General features: G+C 39.8%; 1 protein-coding gene across 25 annotated transcripts in view; it reads left to right on the top strand.

Moving 5' to 3' along the window:
- Positions 1 to 13894, top strand: part of NRCAM (neuronal cell adhesion molecule) — a 317222-nt gene that overhangs the window by 64384 nt on the left and 238944 nt on the right. For all 25 annotated transcript variants that reach the window (XM_070787764.1, XM_070787760.1, XM_070787756.1 and 22 more), the window contains exon 2: positions 3986 to 4123. The gene's annotated coding sequence lies outside the window, so the exon portion shown is untranslated. The remainder of the gene's footprint in view (positions 1 to 3985; positions 4124 to 13894) is intronic.

The raw sequence follows: 13894 nt of genomic DNA, 5'->3' as shown, positions 1-13894 counted from the left end.
ACCCTTAGGAGAATGGACTGATGCCCATCTGGATCTGAAAAGTGGGAGGTTTATTAGGCTTGGATGCTCCTTCAGGGAATGAGTCTTCTCTCTCGTCATCTCTGCTCTTGCTGCTTACCTCTGCATATTCAGTAGGTTCTCATCTGACTCCTAGTGTTTCATCCAGGTCCCAGAGAGAGCTGATTTGGTTGACTTGGCTGATTATCATTTTTTTCTCCCAGGTGGCGCTAGTGATAAAGAACCTGCCTGCCAATGCAGGAAACCTAAGAGATGCAGGTTCAATCCCTGGGTGGTGAAGATCCCCTAGAGGAGGTCTTGGCAACCCACCCCAGTATTCTTGTCTGAAGAATTCCATAGACAGAGGAGCCTGGTGGGCTACAGTCCATTGGGTTGCAAAGAGTTGGACACGACTACAGTGACTTAGCACACACTAGGGCAGAGGCTTTGGCACAAAGCAACCTCATGGGTCATCTTCCAGCCTCTGAGAATGCCCTGGAATCCGGTGCTTCCCCCCAGTCCTATCAGTGGCCACCTCTACTAAAACAGCAATTGATCTCTGCTTTTCTGAACAGAGGGCTGTGGTTGGGGAGGTTTACACTAGGATCTGAATCTGTATCCTAGAGCCAGATCTGGGATCAAGGAGTGAAAGCTACAAGAAGAGAGATTCAACTCTGTACAGAGTACCCTGAAAATGGAATAGGTTGTAGGCAGATGGATGGTTGAATACACCTTCCAGGCCCCTTCCAATTCTCAAAATTATGTTTTCATTTGTACTGTCACTCTTTTATTTCTTCCCAGAAGTGTCTTAATGAAAACCATCTTTTCATATTATTTTTAAAATGAGCTGTGAAGATTATTTCTGCCACAGTATAATTATGAGCTGCCTAAGGTGTCAGAAGCAGTAATGCTTTGCATTAGCCTCTTAAATAAAATATATTTCATATGTGGAATATTTATAACTTAGATTTTATTATAGTCAGTAACTATTTAAAGAAAGGAAATCATTTACATAACGTAAATGTACCGGACCAACAAACTGCAACAAAGATACTTCTCTAAGATTTTGAAGATGAGTGTAAGAGTGTTTCAGACATTTTTTCCTAAGTAATTGTAAATGGCCTTCCAGAGATTTCAGTTAGGCTTTAAAATTCACATGTCATGATGGACTGAATCATTTAGGACAGATTTCAGTGGTGACTCTTCTGACACTTGTCTGAGCTAAAGTCTCCAAAGTAGTGGCTTTAAATCTCACTATTCAAATTCTGCTAATTTGGAAGTGTGTGTGTATGTGTTATGAAGCGAGAAGAAAAAGTATTCCATACAATGTTCATCTTTTCTCAAACAACAAAAGTTAGTTATTTAATTGGAGAAAATCTGAAAGCACTGAGAAGACTCCCGGGTGCTTCTGTTTCCTTTTTCCAACGTGAGAGTGCTTTGTGCCAAAAGAAAAAAAAAAGGGCTGGGCAGATACAGGGCAGAGTAGCCTTGCCTCCAGCTGCCAGTTTATTGCATTCCCTCCAGGCAATACATGGTTGGGGAAAAAAACAGCTTTGTTAAAATTCCACTTCCACCATTTTGGAGGCAAGACAAAGCACTCTCAACTTCAGTTTCCTCATTTATAAATCAGGGATAATAATAGTCCTTAGGACAGAGTGTTCTTGTGAGGATTAAAGCACTTAGCACAATGTCGGGCTCTTACAGAGTACTCAGAAATTTAGCTCTTAGGATTATTTTTATCTTCATTACTCTCTAAGGGGTGGGAATTCTGTGGTTATGCTTGCCTCTGCCCAGAAAGTCAGTAGCATCAGACCCTGTTAATGGTGTGAATCCATGTGGTCCTGTCCCACCCAGCCCAGCCTGAAATAGGGTTATGTCCGGCCCCAGCTCATGATCTGCTTTTATCCTACTTGGAAGACTTGAGTCCATCCTGATCTCACTCCTTTGCTTGGACCTCATATAAGTCTGTGTCCCTCTCAGAGCCCTAGTTTCCTCCTCTTGAAAATTAGGGAACTATTTGTTTATTTTTAATCGACATAAAGTCTATTCTTTTTCAGATTCTTTTTCCTTATAGATTATTACAAAATATTGAGTACTGTTCCCTGTGCTACACAGTGGGTCTTTGTTGGTTATCTATTTTATATAGAGTAGCGTGTATATATTCTTGCCTGGAGAATCCCAGGGATGGGGGAGTCTGGTGAGCTGCTGTCTATGGGGTCACACAGAGTCGGACACGACTGAGCGACTTAGCAGCAGCAGCATGTATATATTAGTCTCAACCTCCTAATTTATCCCCCTACTTTTCCATTTGGTAACCGTAAGTTTGTTTTCTATATCTGTGAATCAGTTTCTGTTTTGTGACTAAGTTCATTGGTATCATTTTTTAGACTCCACATGTAAGCAATATCATATGTTTGTCTTTGGTGTTCTTCACTTAGTATGATCTCTAGGTCCATCCATGTTGCTGCAGACGACGTTATTTCATTCTTTTTTATGGCTGAGTCTATTCCATAATATGAAGATACCACATCTTCTTTATCTATTAATATGTTGATGGACTTTTAGGTTGTTTGTTTTGGTTATTAATAGGCACATGAAAAAATTCTCGACATCACTAATTATTAGAGAAATGTGAATCAAAACTACAGTGAGGTATCCCCTCAACTGGTTAGAATGGCCACCATTTAAATGTCTACAAATAATAAATGCTGGAGAGGGTCTGAAGCAAAGGGAACCTTCCTACACTGTTGGTGGGAGTGCAGATTGGTGCAGCCTCTGTAGAGAACAGTATGGAGGTTCCTCAAAAAATGAAAACTCCTGCAATCCCACTCCTGGCCATATATACAGAGAAAACTATGATTCGAAAAGGAGAACTGTTTAATTTTATAGAGTTCGGAAGTTTTGGATATTATTAAACTGTATTTATTTTAGAGATCAGATGCAAATTGTGTAGAGAAGATGGGACTCAGCACTGGACTCTTAGCACTGGAGACATTGAATAATGTTTCCTCTGACTTTCTCTCCATCAAAAAAATGCCTGTGCTTGGGTTCTGTCCCACTTGATCTGATATATTGGTAATTGGTCAGGCATTTATTTGGCCACATGGGGCCTAGCCACTGATATTTTCTAAAACCTCTCCCACTGGTGCAAATGTGCCTGCAAGGTTTATAGACACTTAGCAAGCCCAAGGTCAGACTATTAATGGCAAAGGCAGGTCTAGACTCCTGGCTTCTCTTTTCTCCCTGTACATTGTCCACAAGTTCTGGTTTAAAAGAGGTTTTCTAAACATTTTTGCAGTGTTTTTTTTTTCACACTTTCTCATAAGAATGAGTAATTAAATAAACACATTATTCAAACACTTCTGTTAGTTGGCTTCCTTTTAATTAAGGTTTCATTCTATGGTGTTCTACCTTAACCTTGTGCTTGTTTTCTTACAATGGTGTGTTCTGAAACCTTCATTCCCAGATACCTCCTTTTCTCACCGCCTTCAAAGCCACCTCCAAAATGTAATTGCGTGTCTGGGTTCCTCACGGAGATCATCAACCTTGATCAAATACTCAGTTCATTGTTTGTTCTTTGCAGTTTGTATTAGATTTTCCCAGGTTCTACCTGTGTGCTGATGTGATTGTACAGCACTCTGTATTCCCATGAAGTATTAGAGTAAAATTAGATAAAGTGCCTTTTTTCTCTCTTTGATTTGTGTGAGCAGTTGTTTCCTGCTATTGAGGGCTCATTCAGATTTCTATCATATACCAAAATGTAATTGGAATTGTGTTACCTTTTTTCATTACCTGTTGCCATTAAATTGCTTAAAGTTTCTTAGACATTGATGTCCTTAACTACTGTAATGCTTGGTTAAAATTCATCATGGGATTTAATACGTATTAAGTTCCTCTTGTCAATTTTAGTAGCATAGTTGAATGAAAGCTTAATAGAATTAGCTAACCCAAAACAGTTTACACTGCTCTGTGTTTGTTTTGTTTTCAGGAATCTTTGTGATATTCCACGCTTGTGTGCCGAAGACTTTAACCAAATCTGCTCTCAGGGGTTGGCATCCTGGGAAAAGAACAGCTTCCGGAATCAAAGAAATTTTCAGGAGGTTCCTGGCCTGGTGGATCTTTGAAGGTGAGAATGAAACCATTTTCTCTTTGTCTTTAGAAATCTAATTGAGCTGTTCTGTCTTCAAGATCTGCTTTTTGGGATAGTGAATAGGAGTCTACATTATGGAAAATTCTCTGTAAAGAACTGAGAGTATTTTTTTTTTTCAGGAGATTTTATAATAGTCATGAAGGATATCAGTTGGCTATTTTGACCAAATAGGAATTTATCTGAAGTGTAGATCTGTGAAATGACAATCTATGAAGACTTATTTAAACACACACACACACACACCTCTTTAAAAAATCAGTAACATTTCTCTTCTCAGAAATTTATTATGCATTTAAGGTCTCTCTCAGCCTTCATTTCTGCTTTACCCTGCCTTCTAGGATTATTTTAAGAATCAAACAATATAACTTATGTGAAAGCACTTTGTAAACCATGAAGTATTATTTGCATAAGTGAGAAAAGCAGTCACTATTTCCAAACACTTATAATCCTCCAGATTACTCTCATACCCTCCAATCTGTTTTTTTCCATAGTGTGATTCATTTTTATTTCAATTCAGTGTACTTTGCTAGGATCTCAAGAAGTCAAGTCCTTCCCTTCAAGGAATATCTGTCAAATGCAGGGCAGTCACATAAATAAATATGACCCACTCCAATATGATGTTAAGTATATTGAGAATGCACTAAGGAGTAAAAAAGGCATCAGATGCAGCCTAGAGCCGGAAGGCTGTGTGTGTGAAAGCAGGCTTCCTGGAGGAGGTAACCCCTGAAATGGCCCTTAAAAGATGAATAGGAGTTAGACTGGTAAAGAGCAGGGTGGGGTGGAGGAGGCCATTGCAGGCAATGGTGGTGAGATAGTTGTGTAAAACTCACATATGGAAGTAATAAGTCATTCAGGATTATTGACCCATAGGTATAGGGTGTATGTGTGTGTGTGTGTGTTTGTAAGCACTGAAGGTTTTTTTTTTTTTTTTTAATTGAAGTATGGTTGATTTACAGTGTTGTCTTAGTTTCTGGTGTATAGAAAAGTGATATATTCTTTTTCAGATTCTTTTCCATTATAGTTTATTATAAGATATTAAATATAGTTCCCTGTGCTATACAGTAGGACTTTATTATCCCAAACTCCTTATTCATCATTCCTCTAGGCCCGTTCTCCTTTGATAACCATTAGATTGTTTTCTACATGTGTGATTCTATTTCAGTTTTGTAAATAAATTCATTTGTATCATTTTCTTCAGATTCCATAAATAAGTGATATCGTATAATATGTGTCTTCTGTCTGACTTAACTTCATTTAGTATGATAACTTCTATGTTGCGCAAATGGCATTATTTCATTCTTTTTATGGCTGAGTAATATTCCACTGTGTGTGTGTACACACACCACATCTTTATCCATTCTGTTAATATACATTTAAGTTGTTTCCATGTCTTGGCTGTTGTAAATAGTGCTGCTATGAATGCTGCCGTTCATGTATCATGTATCTTTTTGAACTACAGTTTTCTCAGGATATATGCCAGGAGTGGAATTGTAAGATCGTATGGTAATTGTATTTTAGTTTTTTAAGGAATCTCCGTACTGTTCTCCATTGTGGCTGCACCAGTTTAAATTCCAACCAAAAGTGTAAGAGGGTTTCCTTTTCTGCTGAGGGATTTTAAGGTGGCAGTCATTGGCTTTTTAGATGTGTTAACCTGAAGAAAGTTAGAGGAAGAGTTACAGTGAGCAAGGTTGAAGGAGGAAGATTTGTAATGATCTGGGGAAGAGATGGGAGGACTATAATTGAGGTAGAAGCAGAGAGTGCCAGAGAATTGATGCTTTTGAACTGTGGTGTTGGAGAAGACTCTTGAGAGTCCCTTGGACTGCAAGGAGATCAAACCAGTCAGTCCTAAAGGAAATCAACCTTGAATATTCAGGAAGGACTGATGCCGAAACTGAAGCTCCAATACTTTTGCCATCTGATTATCAGAACTGACTCATTAGAAAAGACCATGAAGTCTGAAAAGATTGAAGGCAAGAGGAGAAGGGGATGACAGAGGATGAGATGGTTGGATGGCATCACCGACTCGATGGACATGAGTTTGAGCAAGCTCCAGGAGTTGGTGATGGACAGGGAAGACTGGTGTGCTGCAGTCCATGGGGTCACATAGAGTCGAACAGGACTGAGCGACTGAACTGAACTGAGTGAGGAATAGAGAAAGAAATTTTGAACAACTAGAATTTTATGATAGTTTGAACATTGGAAGTGAGAAAACATTAGGACTTGGGATTGTCAGGTTTCTGACTTGAGTGATGGAAAGCATGATGATGTCATCAAGAGAATTAGAAGGGAAGTGGACTTGGTGGTGGGGAGGAGAGGACTTTGAGGTATATTTGGGACATGTAGGTCAAAATGTCTGCCAGCTAGTTGGACCTGTAAGTGTGGTGGTTAGGGGAGGGCTGAGGACTAGCAACATTGATTTGGGAGTTACAGGCAATAGTTAAAAATCTTTTTAAAATATAAATTTGATATTGTACTTAAGCCTCCACTATCATTTATTTGTACACTTAAGGCACAATTCACCCCATTCTCAATTTCCATTTTATTTTTCCATTACCTGTCATTTCATTTGTATTTATTCTTGTTGGTCCTGTTTTCTTGGGATAATAAATTGGACTTTACCTCATGACCATTGTTGTGACCTTTTGAGTTTGATGAAAGAAAATTCCACCTAGTATTTTAAAATTCCATGAAACCCTAAAATATTGTAGAATTGTAAGTGCCAGTCTCCATTTTAATTCACAGTGGCTATAGAAGTTATTTTTAAAAAGTACTTTGCTTTCCAAAGTATAGTATTTTTTTTTTCCTGTATAAATCGAGTTTTCTTGTCAATTCCTCCCTTTCATTGCTCTGTCCAGGATCTGAGCCTCGCATATGGGAGACCAAGCGGCATTTTTTTTGCATTCTTCTGTGGGGTGGTGCCAGGGTCCCTCCCTTGGGTCTTCCCAGAATCAACCCAGAATGTCATTAAGGAAGACTGTTCCAACAGAGGCTGCACTGTTTGAGGTCAAGCCTACCCAAGTCAGACTTCTGAAAATCATTACGCAGAGCCTTCTTTGAGGGAATGTCATGGGTAAAAATTTTAAATTCAAATAATACTTACAATAGTACTATTTTGAGTGAATTTTATTTGATTACCATGGTCGTAATGAACTTACTGATTTTTTTTTTCTTAAGATCTGTTGGAAAATTGCAAAACGCTCCTTTTTTACTCTTTCTAGTTCACTTCTCTAGCATCCTTCCAGAAACTTTCAAGATCAGTTAATCTGTCACTTGCAGTTTTATACAAAAGAGAATTAATTTGAAGCAGAATTAAGTACATAATGCTAACAGCTGGAGCCAGAGCCCTGGCCAGTTGAAACGCATTCTGTCCTTTCCACTTGAGCTTTTTCCTTCTTATTCCAAATCTTTATTGAACCGTGATGTTATCTATGTGTCTTAAAATAGGAAATTGAATTAAGTAAATCAGTTCACACTGATGGCATATGCTTTGGTTAATCATTCTCTGCTCAGCAAACAGATTTTGCCTCACTGCTTTGGGCTCTGATTAAGGTTTTATTTTTTTTTTTATCTTTGCACCTAAAAATTTTTTTAGCATGGAATTTGTTTTTAGCATTCTCTATTGTGGTTCCTGGAGAAGGAAATGGCAGCCCACTCCAGTGTTCTTGCCTGGAGAATCCCAGGGACAGGGGAGCCTGGTGGGCTGCCGTCTATGGGGTCACACAGAGTCGGACATGACTGAAGCGACATAGAAGCAGCAGCAGCAGCAGCAGCAGCATTGTGGTTCCACTGCTAAAAGGAAGGACTGGAAGAGAATCGAAACCACCTGTGTTTAAATTCCAGTTTAAAAAGACCTGTCATTTCAATCCATTATCAAGCCAGTTTTTTCCAACGGGTGCTTTCAATACCAACATACTAGGCACATTCACTAATAAGGCAAGCACCGGCCATACAACCCAGTTTCCTGAAACATTTGACTTTTTTCCAGCTTTATTTCCCTTTTTAAAATAAAAGGCAACTTCCATACATTAAAAAAAAAAAAAAAAGACACTCTTCATTTATTTTAAAATCAACATTTTTAAGCAGAAGCTATTTCTGATTGGGTCAAAAACATTGTAAGACTTGGTGAATTTCATGTATAGAAAATGAATTCATGGAAATGCTGAGTTGGTGTAACTTAAAATGACATCACATGCATGCAAGTTGTAGGTGGTCTCAAGGACAATGAATTGTTCTCTGAAATTCACAGAACGGGCAGTCATTTCTGTGAAACCAGTGGGTTGTTTCAGGGTCTGGATACACAACATGATTCAATCATCCCGAGAGTTGCTAGTCGCGAAAGGAGTTTCCACTTGCTTGTGTGCAGGACACAGGAAATATGTCTCCCCGTTTTGGTCTCTTTCTGCCTTCTGTCTCACTCATAGTCTTTGTGATATAGACAAATATGGTATCTCCAAAACAGGAGACCCTTGACAGTTTGCGTTTATGGATCTAGAAGTGGAGACAATTGGTTGTATATTGAAAAGCAGGCAAATCATCCTTCACTGGGCTTCCCCGATAGCTCAGATGGTAAAGAATCAGCCTGCAGTGCAGGAGACCTGGGTTCAGTCTCTGGGTCACAAAGATCCCCTGGAGGAGGACATGGCTACTCACTCCAGTACTCTTGCCTGGAGAATCCCACAGATGAGGAGTCTGGAGGGCTACAGTCCATAGGGTTGCAAAGAGTTGGACGTGACTGAAGCAACTTAGCACGCCCACACGCACGCACACACGCATGTGCACACACACCTTTCATTTGGTAACAAGTGAGGGCCCTGGGAAGACAGTGTCTTGGCATGTTGCTCTCTGCATAGCGTGGCCACATTGGACCAAATGATGATGTGAACAGAGATGGAGAGATGGAGAGACTTCTGCAGACAGTAAACACAGGGCTGTGTGATGTCTGGGAAGGGACAGGCCGGCTTTCACTGCTGTTTGGCTTGGTGGTAGGGTCTTCTGAACAGTCTGACTGTGGACAGTAGTATTGGGTGGGTCTTCCTGCTCCAGTTCCAGAATGAGTGTTCCAAGTACCATTATGCCAACAAAGCACAATGGATAGCACTGATAATTAGCTTTGGAGGTGCCACTTTAAAGTATTTAGAGTTTAAAATAATATTCAAGACTTCCCTTCTTCTGCCCTGTGGGTAAAGCACAGAATTTTGTTGGAGGAAGGTTGTTTAGAGAAAACTCTTAGACAGTGAAAGAATCAGTGAGTTGCCAGGGTGACACTTCTGAATGGGCAGTCTTCCAAAAGGCTCAAATCATATTTAGCAGTAAAGTGTGTTACCCTATGCCCTTTTGTAGTGTGGGATTTTGAAAGGAGAGGGGACAGGAAATGCTGAGCCATCAGCTTTTGGATCCAAATTCAGTCCCACTGTAGAGGTCACAGACATCAGCAGTTTGTGGGCCATTTTGGTGGAGGACAATAACAGTGGATTTCTAACCAGATAATGTCCTGCTACATTTGAATTTTCACTCTCCACTGCCTTTTGTCATCTGAATCCTTTCAGAATCATTCTTGACTCAGATTTATTATTAACTTTTTGAACTCTGACTTCTGTACTAATATCTTGCTGCTCATGTTAAAATGAGAACGTTGCCACGAGAATTTCTTTTTGCATTTATTAATAGAATAGCAAAGCAGCATAATATGAATTAATACTCTTCACATTTCCCCACAATATAAGCTGGATTCGTTATCCCCTGGGGATCTATTTCAAATTCATGCCCTAGTAAGCCATTCCAGCTAGTTGTTGGCTTTCTAGCTTTTTAAAAGCTTCTCCATAATGGGCAAATAGAGAACAATACATAATACATAATTTTGATTTTAAACTTTAAAAACATGTTTGATTGTTCTCATTATAAAGTGAGAAATGAGACAGAACTTCCTCTTCAATCCCCGGTAGTATACATATTTGTAGTTTTCTTTTGGCAAGAACCATCCTGAGGCAATTATGTCTTTTTAATATAGTTTAGACAATAAATTCTATGAGGAAAGGTTAAGGATAGAAACATTATTGAGGATGCAGAATCACTAATAGAGTTTATTCATCCTTTTAACATCTTTCCTTCAGAGGACACATGTATTATCATTGATCCAACTGTTTAAAATGGCAGTATCTGCTTGGGTAATAATTATCTGTTACCAATATTTCAGATTATTCTCTCTCCTCTTCTGTTTCACTTCTTTGCTCTCAAAATTTCCAATTTTGTTTCCAGTCATCATATTAGTGTATGTGTGTCACACAGAGAATGTGACACAGCAAAGGGACAGAGGCAGAAAAAGAGAGAAAGAGCTGAAGAAAGTGACAGAAAAACAAGGGATATTTTGTATTTCCTACACAGAAACCAAAGCAGTATTTGGAGTTCCTTTCCTGCCTCCATCTTATTTATTTTTTTAATTTCTTTGACATGAACGCTACGTGATTTTTTATAAGTGAACAATCAATAAGCAATTACGCAGAACCATATTCTGAGTTAGAGATCTGAAAATAGTCACTCTAGTAGAGCCGTGCTGTCACCCAGACGCCTTTCCCCTTTCAGGCTTAAGATCCTCTTTCCCCAGCGTCTGGGAGTCTTAACAGCTGGAAGCTCACAGCTGGGGTCCCTCCTTGGTGATTGCCCTTAGCTGTCAGCTAAGGAGAGCTGCCTCGCTCAGGATCCTGCCCTTTGCCCCTGGCGCAGCAGCATACATTCAGTGGCTGGTCAACTTGGGGGCACAGAGGCCCTTGCCCCACTTCAGGACAACTCTGTAGGGCCTGCAGGGTCAGATGGGGCTTCTGTTGTGACTGCACTGCAGTCCAGCTTCTCCCCCTGCCTCACCTGCTTTGTTCATGCTCCCGTTTGTGCTGAGTCCAGCAGCACTCACCAGTGAAATTTGCACGTGTAAATTCTCATCTCAGAGTCTGGTTTGAGGACGGGCAGCCTGCAGCCGCCGCCATACCTGGACCGTGCCTTGCGTCCATGTGTGAGTGCACTGAGGAAAGGCACTGACTCGAGGACCATCATCAAGACCTCTGACAGTCTAGTCCCTGCCGTTCCTGTGAAAAGTGGGGATAATTATACCAGCCTCTTAGAGTTGTCGCCAGGATTCAGTAGCAAAGCATTCAGCACCTGACACACAAGAAGCACTCCTTAAATTACAGCTTTTGTTGAAATTATCTACAAATGACCCATAAATAGTGTGCTGCTGCTGCTGCTGCTGCTGCTAAGTCGCTTCAGTCGTGTCCAACCCTGTGCGACCCCATAGACAGCAGCCCAAAGTCTCCTCCGTCCCTGGGATTCTCCAGGCAAGAACACTGAAGTGGGGTACCATCGCCTTCTCCGAAATGATGTACTAGTTCCGACCAATTGATTACAATACAGAATGTACTGTAATGTCATTTTATGACATTTATTTCAGTACAGGGTCAGGTTAATGAAAGAGGCATCATCTGCTTATTTAAATAGTTCTTCCTCATTGTCAGTTTCCATTTATTTAGTGTGTAGAGAAATTGGGAAGGTCTCTAAAGGGAACCGTAAGTCATTAAAGAGGGAGAAGGAAAATGTGATGGGAAAGAATGAAAGGATCTGGAAATAAGATTGGAAGATTGAGGAGTACCTTGCTTTCTATCTTCAAGTAAGTGGGAACGTGTTATGAGGGGAATAGTGGACTTGGTTTGCCCATGTCCACAGAAGACAGAACAAGAGAAAATGGACGTAAATTGAAGGAGGAATCTAGGTGGCTTTGTATTGAGGGAATTCTTCTGTTCTTGGTAAACATGGGAAGGAGCTTGTAATATATATAAATATATATATATATATATATATATGTATTTAAAATCTTCAAAAAAAATAAAATAAAAGACAACATTCAGTCGATCACTGAGATGCTTCCTAGGGAATTTATGGAGGACTCTGAACTCTATGATTCTGAGATTTCAGAAATGATGTTTCCTAGAAACTCAGACACATATGTTCTGTTTTATAAATGGAAACTAACTACTATTTGACCACTTTCATTTTCTTTTTAACTAAATTTCTTATGATTTCTTTGAAAATGTCTATATGCACCTTGTATGTGGTTTTATGATAATGTTAATTTTTTCACTGAATAGGTATCTATTAAAAATCCCTGTGTACGAGACAGCAAAAGAGACACTGATGTATGGAACAGTCTTATGGACTCTGTGGGAGAGGGAGAGGGTGGGAAGATCTGGGAGAATGGCATTGAAACATGTAAAATATCATGTATGAAACGAGATGCCAGTCCAGGTTTGATACACGATACTTGATGCATGGGGCTAGTGCACTGGGACGACCCAGAGGAATGGTATGGGGAGGGAGGAGGGAGGAGGGTACAGGATGGGGAGCGCATGTATACCTGTGATGGATTCATTTTGATATTTGGCAAAACTAATACAATTATGTAAAGTTTAAAAATAAAATTAAAAAAAAATAAAAATACGACAAGTATCATTATCATAATTTCCAATATGTCATCTCTTTATATTATGTATAAAAATAAATTAAAACCTAGCATCCTATGCCATTTATCTATATGTGCTGTAAGTTATTTGGGGACTCAGATCTTGGGATGACGATGTTTAAATGAGCGCTTGTGAGTAATAAATCACTCCGAAGGGCTTTAGAACACCAGCAAGAGGTCTGGAACTTTGGAGAACACTTTTTCAATCAATTAATGGCTTAGAGATAAGATTAAAGAGTGGATATGGGACTAGGTTTTTAATGTTCTTTAAGACCTCAGTGTCAAAAGATAAGAGGAAGCCACTAAGATGTTTCTCAATTACTGGTAAATGTATTGGATTCTGTATTTTCTCCTTGGCATGGCTTATCAAATGAGTCATAGACAAGAAGCAGAATGAAGTGGGTGAAGGAGCCCTGGACCACAAGCCAAAATGCCTGGCTCTGCTTCCATCACAGCTAAAAATGGTCTGTGCTTCTCTTATAGAACTATGCATGGATTTTCTTTGAATCTCTTAATTTCAGAACCCTGTATTAGATGCTCATCACAGCACAGTACCTTATTTGAGAAGACACTCAGCAGACCTAACCTGAGGGCCCCATCACCCCTTGACCTAAAGCAAGCAGCTCTGCTTCTGCTAATTATTTTTCTTCTTCTTCTTCTTTTTTTTTTTTTTAGCAAGCACAGGTAGATAGAGGTTCCATTTAGGTTTTCACTTGACTAAATAGATCCATTGCTAGAAACAAGAGTTCTACAGGCTGATCTCTTGTCGTCAGTTTTCTCCCCAGTATATCTCATTAAAATACTGAATTTCACTGCTTCTCTTACGGCAAACTCTTCCAGTAGCTGTCTGTTTCACGAGGGAAAATGTACGCACTGTTTACCGCAGTATTCCTGGCCGCCCTCACTGCCACAGCAGCGGAGATGACTTAGAATTCTAACATGAGGTCATCTTGATCTGGTTATCAAATGCAGAGTTGGAGACTGGGTGGCCTCTCACAAGCAGCTCATGCAGTCGGCTTCCTGTCTGATTTTGCTCAGCATCATCCTTGCTGTCCTTCTAAGCCGCCCAGGCCATTCTGTTCCTATTCTGAGCATACCTCCTCCATAAGGCCTTCCTTGATTGCTCCAGCCCCTATTAATCTGGCCCATCTCTGAAATTCTCTTACACACATGGGCATTTATGCTAGTCTGCATTCCATTTTATCCAGTTTGACAATAGTATTATGTAGCCTGCCTGTGCACAG

This window comes from Bos indicus, chromosome 4 (assembly GCF_029378745.1).
Source record: "Bos indicus isolate NIAB-ARS_2022 breed Sahiwal x Tharparkar chromosome 4, NIAB-ARS_B.indTharparkar_mat_pri_1.0, whole genome shotgun sequence".
NCBI lineage: Eukaryota > Metazoa > Chordata > Mammalia > Artiodactyla > Bovidae > Bos > Bos indicus.
Note: the sequence above shows the minus strand (reverse complement) of the source record. Positions and strands in the feature narration are given on the sequence as shown.